The 12,230-nt window shown below is 42.9% G+C and overlaps 1 protein-coding gene across 1 annotated transcript in view; it reads right to left on the reverse strand.

Moving 5' to 3' along the window:
- The window catches only part of SRRM4 (serine/arginine repetitive matrix 4), a 104,740-nt gene extending 95,386 nt beyond the window's left edge, over window positions 1-9,354 (reverse strand). The window contains exons 1-7 of the mRNA XM_080394857.1: window positions 9,219-9,354; window positions 7,423-7,578; window positions 6,615-7,329; window positions 5,372-6,529; window positions 4,791-4,885; window positions 1,366-1,629; window positions 1,114-1,220 (exon numbers count right to left, since the gene is read on the reverse strand). The gene's annotated coding sequence lies outside the window, so the exon portion shown is untranslated. The remainder of the gene's footprint in view (window positions 1-1,113; window positions 1,221-1,365; window positions 1,630-4,790; window positions 4,886-5,371; window positions 6,530-6,614; window positions 7,330-7,422; window positions 7,579-9,218) is intronic.
- Between the last annotated feature and the right edge of the window lie 2,876 nt (window positions 9,355-12,230).

The following is a 12,230-nucleotide window of genomic DNA, read 5'->3' on the forward strand; positions in this document are numbered from 1 at the left end:
GCCACTGGCATCAGGCATTTACCCCCACACCCTGCTACTGCCCTTCATGATGGGAAACCATGCCTCAGTTTCCCTGCCTGTATGAAAAGAGTTGTGACATCTCCCACCCATCTCAGTAAAGATACTTCACTTTTCATTTCTGTTGCGCACTCAAGAGCTTCACCTATACATTTTGGGGAATTTTCAGCCAGTTCAGACGTGCTGATGGCATTTCCAAGATCACCCAGCACCCACAGCTCTGCTCAGGCGTATTGCCAAGCACAAGTCAGCACACCATCCTCGATGTCCCCACATTCTCTCCAGCTGGAGAGGGATATGGACACCACCAAGCTCTGTCCAGGTCTCCACCACACACCGACCAGCTCAACTCTCCATCGACAGACAGCAGATGCTCTAGATACAGGTTTGAGCACAGGAGCAACTGTTGGTTCCTCAGACCTGGGGTAAAACCTCCTCACTGGATTAATGAGCTGGCAAAACACTACTTGAGTAAAGGAGGAGGCACCAGGCGTCAGCAGGGCCTCTGCCAGCGTGGAGGCGTTTAGCTACCACGGAGCTAGTGGTTGTACCTTTAAGCACACCATCTCGGCTCCACTCCTCATGACACCTGCACTGAAGGGATTTGATGACTCCCAAGAAATGCCAAGCCAAGCTTTTAAGAACTACTGAACTGCCTTTTTAAGAGGCAGGGGACACGTGCACCTAATCCAGTCTTAAAACTAATGATTTAATTTACATTAGGAGAAGCAAACCAGCATAAATTAATATCTCCCAATAGTATAACATGAGCTTGTTTTATCTGGAGATTATGTTGATTAAATCATCAAGTGCCATAATCTTCCCTTCCTAGCTCAGTAAGATGGGGAAAGAAAAAAACCCAAACAACTAAAAATACCGATATAGCCTTCTAAGCCACAGGAGGGAACCACACATTCATCTCCAAGCACTCTGCTCGCTCAGTGAAGCATGCACACAAGACTTCCCACCCTGGAAGAAGCTGCTCCAGCTGGTGTGGTACAAAGAGGTAAAATGAAGTTACGTGTTCAGAATTGAAGAGATGTCAGGAGATGGAAGGGTGGAGGAGCTTCGAGGCAGTATAGGAGTTACACTTACGGGGTTTAACTCTGGAAATGTAACTGAAGAAATCGGATCCAACTTCTCAAGGCTATGTATCTGCTTTAAGACACGTGGCTTAGCTCCACCATGCAGGGAGACAATGCCTTAGCAGAAGGAGAAAACACAGAAGCACATTTAAAACTTCTTCCTCCCGCCTCCCTAATATCTTTTCTGCTTGTTCCTACCTCTTTTGCACTACACTGAAATGAAGGACTAAACCACTCACCTTGATGAATCAGCAAGACCTACCTTGACTTTTTCCAACAGAGTTATCACCTGCTGAGGGTGGTTTTTCAGACAAAGCCTATTCCCGTGGGACTCAGCTACAACCACTCTCCTGAAGCTTTCTGCCAGGTAATCGTGCATGGGCACTTCACATTTAATGGCTTCATCTGCTGGCTGTTTGGATTGCATGTGGAGCGCTCTTAGAGCCCTTGGGCAGGGCACTTCAGAAGCACAACACCTTTTATTTAAAGCCAATTCAAAACCACAGTGGCGAGTCTGAAAGCTTCCCTGGACAATGACAAAGGATATTGTTAAGTTTGTGGCAGAAGAGAAGGGGTCTAAGGCTAAAAAAAAATAATCCCTAACCAGAAAGTTCCCCCTGAAAAAGCAAGCTCTAAACACTGTTTATACTGACCCCTAACACCAGCAACAGGTCTCCAGCAAGCAGGCTGTATTTACAAGGCCAAACCTCAACGTGAGCAGCATCCACTCACCCTCCTGTTACAGAACTTTGTGTTAGTGTTGATGAAATAAGTGGATTTTGAAAAGGAAGGGTGATTAACAGATGCAGTTTTATTGCTTATTGGAAAGTTGGGGGAAGCAGCAAGCTTCTGCCAGCAGCGCTGAGCACGGGCTGCAGCAACCGCAATCCCCTGCCTCAATTTCCTCATAAATGGAATAATTACTGCTGTAAAAGCCTGGAAGCCTTCAGAAGAGAAACTGTGTTATCTGGAAAATTATTTTAATACCAAAATGAAGTTACTAACAGGAACTCCACACTCAGTGTTGCATGCAGAAAATACATCTCCATTCAAATACCCTGTCCTTGCACCCTGCAAGGAGTGGGAGGGGGGAAAGAAAAAGCATGGTGTAAAGGAACCACAGTTTCAGGTTCTGCAAGGAGGCACTTTCTTAGCAAGAGTTTTTCTCCGAGGACAGAAAGTATGCTGACTTGCAGCCTTACGAATGTGGAAGCTGCAGGAAGTCTCCTGAAATTTATTTTTTTTTTTTGTTATTCATTTCTGTGGTCCTGTAAACCTGCATGATAATTCACAGAGCAGAGGACGTTTTTTTTCCTTGAGCACCTTTCAAATTCAAACTCAGACCCAAGCCCCTTTCTTACCTAGAAGCAAACCAACCAGCCTTACTGACTTCCTTAGAACAATGCACGTGGAAGAATGTAATTTCGGAACAATTTTTCACCTCCTTCTGATGTCATTTTACAGTAGAAATAACCTATTCTGACCCTCTCCCTCTGCAAGTGTCTCTGCCTTCCCAGCTGCGGCCAGTATGCCCCTTGTGGGCTTTGTAACCTTGTCAGTTCAATTAATGGGGCCCCCAGAGGCTGGGGACTTCATTACTTCTAAATGAAGCATCTTCTAATATAGTAATGCTGCTTCTATTCTGCAGGACCCTTGTTCCAGACAAGCCTGATATTTTTCCAGCACCTTCATATTCATTTTCCCCAAATGAATGCGGCATTACAGAAAATTTAATTTTTTGGATGCTTCGAAAAATCTTTCCCTCCAAGGAAACATCAGACAAACATCTATACGCTGCATAGAATTACACACCAAGCCACTCGATAAAAATCAACTTATCTGCCAGGAACAAGCCTGAACATCCATGGTACCGATGCCTTTCTCCCCCGACTTGAGATGTACACAGAGTCCTCAAAGTCTTGGGAAGGGAGGGGGGCCCCCCCTCATCGATCATCCTTAACCCTGCCAGCACCATGTCTACTTGTGCTTCACCCTCCCTGTCGAGACAGCTGCCTTTGGAACGAAGGATTTTGAGATGGAAAAGCATTGCAAAAAAACCCCACAGAGGTTGCTTGACTTCTGCCCTCACACTCGGGGCTTGAGGTGTGCTGGGAGAGAGAGTGCTGCCTGCAAACACCACCCTTGCCATGCCTCCTTTCAAAATAACAGGCAGCCCTGCAGGCAGCACAGAGCTAGAGAGGATGCTCAGCTCCTCTGTGACACCAGCCATCAGCCACACCACTCTGCTGCTGCTCACCCACAGCAACTTATACTTTCTGAAGGAGAAAATTCAGTTGAGGGATGTACTCCTTACTTCAATGCTCTCAACAGGCCAGACCTACAAGCATTTGCTTTTTTTAATACATTCCGCCTCTCCCCAGGCTGGGGGCAGAAAACTTCACCACAGATCAAAGCCCAGACATCAGCTAGCTTTTCTTCCTTCCTTTTGCAAGCCTTTAGTTCTGTAATGCCCTGGGAAAGCCAAAGGTGGTAGGCACAAAGCCTGTGATCCCCCAGCAAGATGGACTTGTCTCTAGCTAGCCAATTCCACCTCAGAGGACGAGATCCTCCTTTCCAGCAGGCTCAGGATCTCTCTGAGCAGTCTCACACAAACCCCTTCTGCTAGAATCTTTACAGACACTGTCGTTCCATACTCAACATCCTGCATGAGCACATAATTAATTATCTCCAGTGAGTTGCCATCTGTCAGCTGATCACTGACAGATCTGATTAACAGACCATCCCCATGTTCTCCACCTACTGCAAAGGAAAACATGCTCTCTTCCAATGGTTTATGCTAACACGTTTTTACTTTGGATTTGCAACAAGCTTCTTGCAGTCAACTAAAAAATGTAGCCAATTTGAAATGTATGAAATGTAACTCATTCTCCAGAAGTCATTTAGTCTCCTGCTCTGGACTGAGCCTCAGCCTGTCCAGCTGGATGGAGAAGAGACGAGAGGGCAATGCTGAAGAAAGCAGTATATGCTGAGAGGTGTAGATGAAGTTCTGACGTAGCTGAAACCCTAGAGCAAAACCTTAAGGAAAATTAAGTTGCCCTGAAGTCCAGAATATAAGCTAAGTTAAGGAAGGAGGGCATTTCTAGCTGAGTAACAGGCACAGCTCAGTCTTTGGCAGATGATTGCACTCCTGTGCCTCAACCTCCCCAACTGAGTAATCAAGCATGTTCTCATTTACTTCTCTGGGTAGAAACCTTAAAGGTTTGCATATAAAAACAATACAGGGGTAAAATCACTGCCAAGACAGGCAGCAGCAGGCACTGGATGCCCTTCACAGCACTGACCACGTCAGGAAGCAGGATGCTTTTGCACTGAGGCTGTCTTCTCCCACCCATCCTACTCAGCAGCAGGAGATTGCCACAGCAACAGGAGACAGAGGAGAAAAAAATATTTCTCTAGAACATATTAGGTTGCTTTTTAGTGGATTGACATCAGAGAGTTCATTTATAAATATGTCAAGACCATGTCGGTGTGAAATTGGAAATGAGAGGGGATGGCAGCACAGTGAGCAAAGTACATGGGGTGAGGAGATTAAACATGCAGGTTCACCTGAGCGAGGTGCAGATTGAGAGACCGGGGGGAGAATGCAGGATCTCAGCACTAATCAACTCCATCCACTGAGCAAAGGAAACCCTTTTTACTAATGCAAACAGCTTCATGGTTACTCACCTCTGCTGTCATGGGGCCCGAGGAGCCTCTGCCTCCAGAATGCCCATCGCCGCGTGCAGGCACCGCGCAGCCAAGCCGCAGCCTTCTGCTTTCCCCTGGGGAAGGGAAGGACCACAATCCAGTGCTTGCAGCAGGCTGCTCTGTTTCCAGTGCCACCGCTGCTCGGTCAGCCCAGCCACGTAACGAGACAGTAAACAGCGACAATAAGGTCACGCAGGAGACTGAGGTCTTTCCCAAAACAATTTAAGAGGCTCATTAAACCCGTTAATAGCGCAGGAGCAGCACTGACACCATGCTGTAGCGTTTCCAGTTTCCTCTGTAACGTTGTCCCGAAAGACTCGAGCATTTAGCTGGAGTGCTAAGTGGCACCTCAAGAGCCCCAGGGCGTGAGTCTTGCCAGGAGCTAGAGAGGGCAGCTCATCCTGAAAAAGCAAAGGTAACAACCCTGTTCTTGGCAGAAGAGCGAGGCTTTCCTCATGCTCTGATGATGACAGCTGGGTTGAACAGGCACAACTCGCCCTCGCCATCCTTCACAGCACCCCATCACAGCAGGTACACCGGTAGGCATTCGAGACACAAACCTGTTCATTAAAGAACTCGGGGGCAGCGGGGCGAGAATTGAACAAACACTTTCAGATAAGTAACTGCATTTTTGTGATTCTGGTGGTAGCCCCTTAGAAGCATGCTCAGTTCACTGGAATGAAACCTGCAGCAAGACACAAGCAACAGACAGGGACACAGGACCAGGAGACCTCCTTGGTCAGAGGCATCACCTTGCAATCCCATGATAAACGAAGTACACAGAACCTGCCTGGCCATACACTGCGTTGTTCTTCATCCGAGACACCATGCTGATTCAACAAGGTATTTGGCAATAAAAAGATCCAGAAACTGCAAAAAGGCTCACTATAATAAATTACAAAATAAACAAAAAAAATGAAATATAGCAATGCCTCCAAATTTAAGTAAATATATAACTACAACAACATTGGAAGTGATGTAACAAGGCACAGTTGGTTGGCTGAACAAGCAGGAACATGACTGCCTCTTCTGGGCTTGTGCTTCTGCACAATTGACTCGCTGTATCCATTAATTATAACCCCATTGCACAGGTAGGAAATGCACCCACCAGAAGCACCTTGCCACTGTCATTCGGCCCAGGAACGTGACAGATAGAACAAAAAGCTGAGCCGTAATTGAGATGGAGCTACCTGTCAGGCTCTCTGATGGAAAGGGAAAACCCCTCTGCTCAGAGACTTTGCAGATTAATACTTTTAGTCACATCAAACAGTAAACAGGAACCAGCATGCCTCATGAGGGCTACAGCCAGCATTTAAGCTTGTTCACATCCATTACAAGGCAAGTCTATTGGGATGTTCCCCAGGGTCTTTAGCACTTGGGTAGCAGAGGACAACCGCATGCAGAGACACTGCGACAGGCCAGCCCAGAACACGTGCTGCTGCACGCTCCTTACAGCTCTCAAAGCACTTCAGCACAAATTAAACCCTAAGACTTCTTTGAGAAAGTCAGCCTCAGAACAGAAGGGTGGCAAACCTTGCTAAACACTCCAGAAACTTCTCACTACACTAATCCCAGCCATTCCCTCCAAGAACAGTTCAGCAGTCTTCCCACAAGCTGCACCTCCCTTGCACATACCACAGCAGCGGTCCAGGGAAGACAGCACCAACACTGCAGCCTTGCATCCCAGAATATCTGCTAAATGCTCATCTTCACACCACCTAGAAAGGACAAGCAAGCCCCCATATCATCCCCAGAAAGATGAAATCCTCAGGGAAAAAGCCCTGTTGTGGCAGGGCCACTCACTGGATTGCCAGCCAGCTGTCCATTCCTTGGGACAAGGTTTTTCCATCTTCAGGCAGAAACCAGGAGACAGACACTTTATTTCTGTATTTCACCCAGACTTTCAAAGCTCTCCTCAGAATTGTCATTTCAACAAAAGAGGAAACAAATCAGGAGTTTTGAACTCTTAGGAGAGCAAGACCAATAGACTGAGCAAGGGCTGTAACTATTGTGCCAGCTTCGCCACATAATTTCCCTTTCCTGAAATGCAAACTTCATGCTTGATACAAAATGAGACCTAATCAATACTCAAGTGCTGAAATGCTATTACAAAGCATGCATTCCTAGGTCCCAAGTTACATCTGAACATCTTCTGCCATGCCTTATGCTCTTCAGGACAGTCTGAAACTAAGGGGTTTAGTAATTCCCAGTTTGAACGGATGAGATTTTTACCACCACAGAAATTCTTTCCATCAGAATGTTTGCCTCCTGTGTTTACACTCGTTTTCTGCAACTATATTACATGATTTAGTATCATTAGTACTCAGTTTTCCCCATTACGTGATGCCTCATGATGTATGAGGTTTGGAACATTGCTTCCTAATCACATTAGAAAAAAATATTCACGCGACTATTAGGCACTGTTATTATAGTCCACGGGCAAAAGGATATTTCTTCCCCATAATGAATAGTTCTTCTGTATCAGCATGAACGTGACATGATCAGCAGCTAACTCCAACTGTTTGTTTCAACAGAAATCAATTAATTATCAGACATCCATTACTTCCCTGAAAAAAAAAAAAAAAAACAACCACCAAAAAACTGCACCTACCTTTTCATTTAATGACACAAGCAGACGTGGAGCTACATCCATGTGTTCTGAGCCAACCACTCTTCAAACCCATCTTAAGTCAGTGCAATCAATCTGTTCACTTTAACACCCTTCAGTCCCCAATTCCAAACAGGATTTAAAGCATCAAGCAGAAACCTTAATTTAAGACAGATTTTAACCTTGATTGGCACTTGTATTTATTTTCATTAAAGATTATTAGCTTTCGTTAACTGGCATAGCCATTAAAATAGCAGAGAGAAAACAGCAGACAATCACCACTGTCAAATATATCCTAACTCAACAAAAAAATAAGGAACTTCAATAAAGTAAAATGAAAAATGTGGGTTTCATCACTATTCTGATTTTTTTCCTCTCAAGATTTGGGACAGAACATGTGGATGCAACTTAGAATTAAACAAAAAATGACAACGCTACCTTAGGTATACAGGGCAACTGTTAGGTTTAAAATTTAACATTGATTAAATAAATCAGTAGCTGTTTCCAGTGGGTTACATCTCTTGGTTCCAAAGCCCTAAAAATGACTGGCTTTGCTCAAAGCACTGCTATTTTAGAACCAAAGGCTTCAGCAACTCTTCCTGTGTTGCTGTTTATATGAAGGGAGTTTAGACACCCACCCTGCTTATACATTGAAAATATTTTGCATTTATGTCTTTTGTCACCTAAATGTTATTTAAGTATTGGTCCCAGGGTTTCTCTGAGACACTCTCCTCCTCCACCAATTTCCTAACATGTTATCAGAAGGGAAAAAAAAACTCAAATCTTTCATGAATATAAACCCAAACAGTTATTTACGCACATTTATTAACTAAACTGAAATCAGTATTTTGCAGAAAAGCATTCTTGCATAAAAAGGAGGAATCTAAATAAGCAGCATTGACTCCACTGTAAAGAGATGGGTACTTAAAGTATTATAAGATATTTTGGCATCCCAAAATTTTGAGCTGATGTTAAACGTTAAAGGCCTTTCCCACATTCAATATAACATTAAAATAGTGGAATATTTTTAATTGTATGAAATGAAAAGACCCTTCATCACTGAAACTTCACAATAAATCACAAAAATGAAACATTCATTCTAAAGTAATTTCTCAATACTTAAAAATATATTAAACTTTTATAATTGGACAAACCAAAACTGATAATAGCAAGCCTTAGATGCCCCTTTAGATGTTCTTAACCCTTTTGTGTTTGCTGTTTGCTTCTATGGATTAAGAACCTAAAAGGTCTATTATTTTTTCTCTTTCTGAAAGAGGAAGAACCTCAGTTATTCACCATGGTCACAGCAATTTCTTGCTCTCTAAGGCTTTATTTTTGTAGCCTCCCTAAAAATGTACAAAAAATTGCAACAATCTAGACTTCTGTCATGAAATCACCTTGTCTCTTTACAAAATTTCAGACAAACCACATGAGCTAAAAAAGACAAATTCTTTTATTAGCATTCATCCTAGGAAAAAGCCTCTATCAAAACCTTTCAGTGAGTATACTATCAAAAAGCCACTGGAAGTTCGTTCACTGATCTGGCTTCCCACCCATTTGAACATCTAATGGCTGGAGAGGGGGGAATTTTTTATTTTACACTTGATCAACACCACAGTCAATTTCTTGAGGCAACGAAAAACAATGCTTAATCTGAGTCAACAGCAGACTACAATTTAACCCTCAATAAAGTCTATTTTTGGTTCATCTTTCTTTAAAATTACTACAACTGGGAGTTAAAACCATTTCTTAAATTTGCTTTAAACTCTGTTCATAATGAGGATTAAGTCTTTTCATACCTGTAGCAAAGCCATTTCTGTTCACTGACGGTTTGAATTCTTCAGAAGACTGATGTTAGACAGGCAAATAGCAGACGGAAAAGCCAATTTTATCTTGGAATTTAAGCAAGACCTTGTCCATCTCCTTGAGTAACTTGTCTCTGTTTTTCCAACCAGTGGCAGGAAATCTTCATTTCTACCACAACACATTTTGAACAGCCTTCTAGGATTAAAAAACTGTATGGCTTCCCTGAGTGCACAGTAAGGCACTGCATTTTTATTATTTCCAGCCTTGTAAATGGCACAGGCTATTACAGAACAGCCTGCTTGAAAAAACAGGATACAATATTCATGGTTGTTTTTTTTTTAGGAGAGAGATCTACTTTTTATGGTGATCAACGACGGCAAGAAAAACTTCCATTTCATTAAAATAAGAAGCTAAGGATGAAGTAGCATTAAAACAAAATACCTTCAGTGTACAGCTAAATTTGAGCAAAGAGGGCACCAAGCCCCTACTCAGGACTGTCAAAAGCAGAAATTCTCATTCAAAGGTTGATCCAGAGGCACTGGAGAACTGGTAGTGAGCAAGGAACTGACAGAAGGAAGCTGTACAAACCTCATACATCCCTCCTGGAGATTCAAGATCGGTGTGAAAGAGTAAAGAGTTTGAGATCAAGTTTTGACAACTTCCATATGAAATACTGCCCTGAATAAGTATCAGTTTATGTAACCCACCTCCCCAGTCAATACAACCGTACTGTTACATTTCTTCCTTCCCACCCTGGCTGCCCACTGTCCTCATTCTTTCTGAGCTTGTTTTCTCCCACTACGACTTGCACACTCCTTGATTGTCTGCAACACCTCACCATCTTATCACAACAGTAACTTTCTCAGCAGCTGCCTGTCCACAGAGGGGTTACAGAAGAGGGAAATGGTGTAACAGTCCCACAGGTAGTCACTTCCAGAAGACTCTTCACACCTGATGAAGGTGTGAACTTGAAGTGTGTCCCCCACCCCACCTCATCTCCCCTCCTAACACCTGCAATGTAAGACCACAGCTGATGCAAAGCCAGGCTTTTGGCTGCAAAAGCAGCTATTTTTTTCCTGTTTCTGCCAAGGAATAGGGATGGTGAGATGTTGATTCAGACTAAGACGTGGCATTGAAGCTACATAATGAAGCTTACAGAATGTGCACCTATGCCATGCCCGGCTCCAAAAGAGCTGCTGCACTTCCACGCTTCTACCAATACCTTTAAAGTTACCCCAAAACAGAGAGATCACCTGCTGTTAGCAGGATGACAAGATATTTCCCCAAGACTGATCCAAAGCTCCCAGCTATTTCCACAAACATATATATTGATAAAATGATATAGGTAGGAAATAAATCCTGCTATTTACTTAGCACTTTTTATTATAAGAACTGTGATGTTCATTTTAAGGCTCAGTGACAAATCCTGTTTGGTACATCATCACCTCATTAAAAACCTGTCACACGTGCAGAGAATGCTAAATTATATTAAGTATGCTGTTAACCTGACAAAACACAGCCTGCTACTTTCCACCTGACTAACGCTGCAGCAAAGATGGCACATTTTCAAGGGGTGGGAAACAGACACCTTCTCTTTTCCTTGCCAAAGCTCCAGATCCAGTTGAAACTCTAAACTCAGTAAAAATAGGTAAGGTGTCTCAGCCACAGAGGCAACACCCCAGAAACTCAGCCATAACACCTCACACCAGATCAGCGTACACACATCAGTTATTGGGATGTGACTGCCACCCAACTGCAGTAAAGTAAAAGAAATGGAAACAGTCATTTAAAATACTCCATTTATCCAGAGATGAAAGAAAGACCCAACCGATGCTCAAAAAGGAGGTCGTTCAAAAGCAAAACCAAAAAATGCCTCAAAGTGACAAATACTATAAAGGCAGAAATTGTTACTTTTTGTCCAGTAATCAAAATGAGCACAATGGTTTTTTGCACAAAAGGCAAAGATCTGACAGCACTGCCAGCGCACAGTGTAGCTCATGCCAATGCAGTCACAGATGGCATTGGTGGTTTCAGCCATTAGAAAAAGCTTGGTAATAATAAAGGACTGCCAGAGTCAGATCTTTAAACATTTTGGGAGTACATTACTTGAACATTTTCACTTGTGCTATTGGAGGGCAAGTGTAGAAACCCATTGTTATCTCCAGTAATTAAAATACCCTTCAAAGGGAAGCCTTTGCATGACATTTTAGGGAATGAAAGTCTCAGCTACATACTAAGATCACCTCAATGCTGCTTTCTACTTTGTACCAGACTTCTATGGAAGATAGAAAAGACCCAGTATCTTCTGTCAGCAGGATTCCAGCATAATCTGTTACTCTAAACATCAGTAAGGAGTGAAATTTACCTTTTGTCTGTCTACATATGAGTGATTATACTCATACATACATTCTCACTATCTGGAAAGTCCAGTGAATTAAACCTTTGGTTTATACTCATCTGCCTATTTTAGGTAATTGACTTCAGCAAATAGACATACTCCTTGCTTGTTCATTGAGGGGGTTTTTAATGTGAAGAGAAACGGAAGCTTCTGATTAACCACGCATGACTGCTTAACTACATTAAAATCAACTGGATTCTCAGCAGTTTCTAAGCTGTTCACACTTTCTTAAAAAAGCCTCAGTGCTCAAGGCTTTAAAGAGTTCATCCAATAAAGCCGATGTCATCTACCAGGTATTACAGATGCACCTCTCAGCTGCAGCCGAAACCTGGCAAAAACAATTCCTTTTTGCCCACATCCTGAGCCTCACAGGAAAACAATACGAAAAAGAACGAATAACCTCAGGTCTTGACAAGCAAAGCTTTTTCCATTGGTCTGATTCAAAACATAAATGTTACGTTGTTTTCAACATATGAGTCCCATCTATGCATCATAGAACAATGATGAAAAAAGTATGATGCAAAGTCTTCTTAAATAGTCACCCAAAATATAAAGAAAGCATACGGAAGCTTGATGCAAAATCCAGAAATAGTCCAGGGCAGTGCTT

This window comes from Falco punctatus (assembly GCF_963210335.1).
Source record: "Falco punctatus genome assembly, chromosome: 1".
Taxonomy (NCBI): Eukaryota; Metazoa; Chordata; class Aves; order Falconiformes; family Falconidae; genus Falco; species Falco punctatus.